The 3,734-nt window shown below is 40.5% G+C and overlaps 1 long non-coding RNA gene across 1 annotated transcript; it reads left to right on the top strand.

The window, feature by feature from the left end:
* The first annotated feature begins 301 nt into the window (after positions 1–301).
* On the top strand, positions 302–3,346 carry LOC144772243 (uncharacterized). The gene is made up of 4 exons (XR_013599697.1): positions 302–357; positions 1,556–1,611; positions 2,464–2,695; positions 3,089–3,346. It is a non-coding gene; the product is annotated as an uncharacterized LOC144772243 (long non-coding RNA).
* Positions 3,347–3,734: the final 388 nt, after the last annotated feature.

Raw genomic sequence — 3,734 nt, 5'->3', positions numbered from 1 at the left:
CTTCTTTTTCAAACCCTTTGCAATTACTCTCATTCGAGTCATGGCCCTGCTTTTTTCCGTTTTTTGCCCTTTTTCGCATTTCCTTTCCTGTTTTTGCATTTGTTCTGTTGTTTGCCCCTTTTGAATAAAGTTGGAGCAAAACACCAAAAAAAACAGAAAATAACAGGCAGTTCGTGTAGTTATCCTTGTGTATATGAGGGCTACCACTTTCAGGCAAGAAATGCATTAGCAGCCACGTGACTACCACGTGACATCACCTACGTCCTTTCAAATACAAACCACGCCATTAACACAGTCTTATGCGGGCCGTGGATGTGACTGCAGTAGGTGTACTAGAGGGTAGCCGCCTAGAAATAAGTAAGTGTTCCTATAGTATTGGAATTATACTCCAAGGGGCAGATTTATGTTAACTGGCGCATCCCCAGGGATGCACCAGTTAACATGCGCCACAGTGCGCCACAGCTCCGCCACCCATAGTGCGCCGCATTTATGATGCGGCGCACCATGGGGCAAAAACGGCACAGATGCGTGACGCATCTGTGCCGTAAAGGTGACGCATTGCTGGAGTTGCGTCGCAAGCGCGACGCTGCTCCAGCAAGGCTCGGGGGTGCCCCATCTCCACAATGCTGCGTCAAGACCTACGCCTGCTTCAAGCAGGCGCAGGCTTTTGACGCAGCATTGGCCTGAAAGTGACTGAGTGAAATCTTATAGATTTCACTCAGCCACTTTTGCGAGGCGCACCTGCCCCGGAACGCCCACCCTGCGCCGGAACGCCCACAAGCAGCGCAGGGCTTTACAACGTGACGCATCTGCCTAGATGCGTCACGTTGTAAATCGTTTGTAGGGATGCGCCACGTTTACGCCGCCTTGCGTGACGCAACAGCGGCGTAAACGTGGCGCAAGTGCCTCATAAATCTGCCCCACATGTTCTGCTGTTTTAGAGACGGAAGTAAAACTGTCTCAAGTCCGCTCTTGCATGAAGTACATTAATTACGAGTGTTTTGAATTTACATATACTCTGGGCATGAAGGTTTTCCCCTGCCACGAGCCCATGCAGTATCTTTAACGAATCGTTATAGTAAGTTTTTATGATTGTTTGGGACATTCACCTACTTCCATTGCTTAAGGTGTATTTCTGTACAATGATGTTTTTAACTAACGGGCACTTGTTAGACTTTCACCTCGGCGATTACACGCCATTAAGGGCGATGTTTACGAATACTGAAGGTCACTATATCCTTGCAAAATGGCTTTATAAAAACACACACAACACCAATTAAGACGTGTAGTGATACTGAATATAGTACAGCGGCCTGAATGTTTTGTAGGTTTGCATTTTTTATTTGGTTTGCAGTGTTTAAAAATGCCTCTGCTCTAATACCAAATAAAAACGTTTCACAGCACTGGGTGTGGTTTGTTTCACATTGGCTATGTTTTTAATCCACGAGCTGCATTAAGGAATGGGATTAGGTTACCACCTAGAATTAATATATTCTTTTGGCAGGTAAAATCACTGAAAGGATTAACATTCCATGTGTTTGTGTATTTCTTTCAGATTGGATACCCCTCACTTACCGGAGGGCTTGCACATGAGAATTCGAGTGCTTTTTGGTATAATACGTTTATTTGTTCTTTCTTCCACATCCGGAATGTGGCACCTTAGCGTGTGCCTTTCACTGATTGGGGTATGTATGGCCCTGACGAATGCTGAGCTATAAGTTTGCTCGTGATAGCAGAAACATGTTGACCGTTGTTTTGCCTTAGGACACTTTTGGTTCATATTAACCCAACCATCTAATGTCCGCTTTTTCACAATTTTTAATGGAGTTAGGACTATCCCTTTATTAAAGGAATCATTCGATATTTGGGAATGGTCTTGGCTTCTTTTAACTATCACTTTTTGACTCTATCTGGTACTAACTCACGTATCCACAATAAGGACCCAATGAAGACAACTGGCTACTGACTTTTGTTGGTGCCTGAGGGTTCTTTTTCTTGCACAATATTTGCCAACCCATCCTGTTTTGTTTTTTATTTTTCTGGTGGTGGTGATTGATCTTGCTGACTTGATCTCCCACTTTTGTATTCAAGCTACTCTTTTGTTTGTTGTATTTACTTTAGGGGGTATAAGAGTGGCTTATTGACCCTTACTCTTCTGTTGTTTAATTATCAATATTCATATGAATGGATTGCTAAGTGATTACAGTGATTAGCGTGTGTGACTATCATTGCATTCTATACACTGCAAGCAGTAAATAGAGGACACACTCGAATGGGTTGCATTCACTAAGTCCGATTCAGCGATCCAAAATTTTATGTTCCACAACTCCGACTTTACGCATAGGCCAGCATGGAGTTGGTGATGAATAGGAGCCATGATATATACTCCTTAAAATTGGTAGTATTGATATGGCTATTATTATTACTATTTTTTAACGGTAACTATATGATCTGGTTTTTCAGATCATACAACAGTGCCTTCCATGGGAAAAGGCGGATTTCTATGAAACCAACATAAGGAAGGTTCTGTCGGAATAAAGGTGTGTGTCAACAATGGGTTAATACATAGACTAAGTATAACCTAGAAAAGCTCAATATTTGAATGATGTTTTTTCTCTAATGTTTAGATAGCCACCATTGTGGCATTGGATACATTATTCGAAGAGCGTGAGATCCTGTGTGATCCCTCTAAGAGGTAGCCTTATGCTGTTTTGTCTTGTTGCTGACCATATTTAAGGAGTATTTACTTTTAATATGCAGTATAGAATAGGACAATTAGAGGGCGGATCTCTGTGGGTAATATTTGATTAAACCTAAACTTAAATCACAGATTATAAATATGCCAATTATGAAATTGGACTGCCTTCCTGATGAAATAGTGTATCACAGAGACTGAAAGGTCATCAAATCTGACGTTTCTTTTGTGTTTGCGTTAACCATGCGTGACTAGATTTGTGTATGTTAGAATGATATGTATTGTATATAATGTGGAGCTTCTAGGATTATTTCTTCTAAATGAATTTGATAGTTATATTCGATGTAAAATGCAGCAGCAATGCTTTTTAAGATACCTTTTCTTGTATTTCAGATTTCATTTATGTGGGAATCTATTATTATATCCTGAAGGTGTTGGCTCCTAAAATATATGCCCACCGAAACGAGTCGATGCACTTTACTGAGTTTAAGCACCTTAAGTCCATGGAATAACAACTCTGACTGTAAAAGTTTAATTGGATGCCGGAGTCTGATTACATTTGTGACTATTGTATTTATCTCATGACAATAGGATCCAATTATTCCTTAATTTTGTTTCCCACTTGTATTACCATTTTTGTGATTTTATTTTGTATAACTGTGTAATTTTTAAACTGTGCTTTTGATGACAAGAGAAGATATGTTTTTTAAAAATTACTGAATAAACGGTCTAATTTTAGTTAAGTTTTCCTCTTGGCTCCTGTCTGTATGAGTGGTGGTGTTTGAAAGTTCATATGTTACAAAGTCTCACCCAGAAGGGAACTTGTTCTGGACATTCGTCTTTTTGGTACCCTACCCTTTTTGGGTCTTGGGGTCCCTCTCTTTTATTAGAGTTTTCGCAGAGGTCCAGTCAGTATCCAAAACAGATGAAGACACCATCCACGGACATTTTCTCTGACTTTGGTTTAATTGCTGATGACAGTCGGTTTCCACAACTCCGATGAAAGTCAACAGATTTACCATCCAGTTATCATAGTAAA

The sequence above is a fragment of the Lissotriton helveticus genome, chromosome 1_1 (genome assembly GCF_964261635.1).
Source record: "Lissotriton helveticus chromosome 1_1, aLisHel1.1, whole genome shotgun sequence".
Classification (NCBI taxonomy): Eukaryota; Metazoa; Chordata; class Amphibia; order Caudata; family Salamandridae; genus Lissotriton; species Lissotriton helveticus.
Note: the sequence above shows the minus strand (reverse complement) of the source record. Positions and strands in the feature narration are given on the sequence as shown.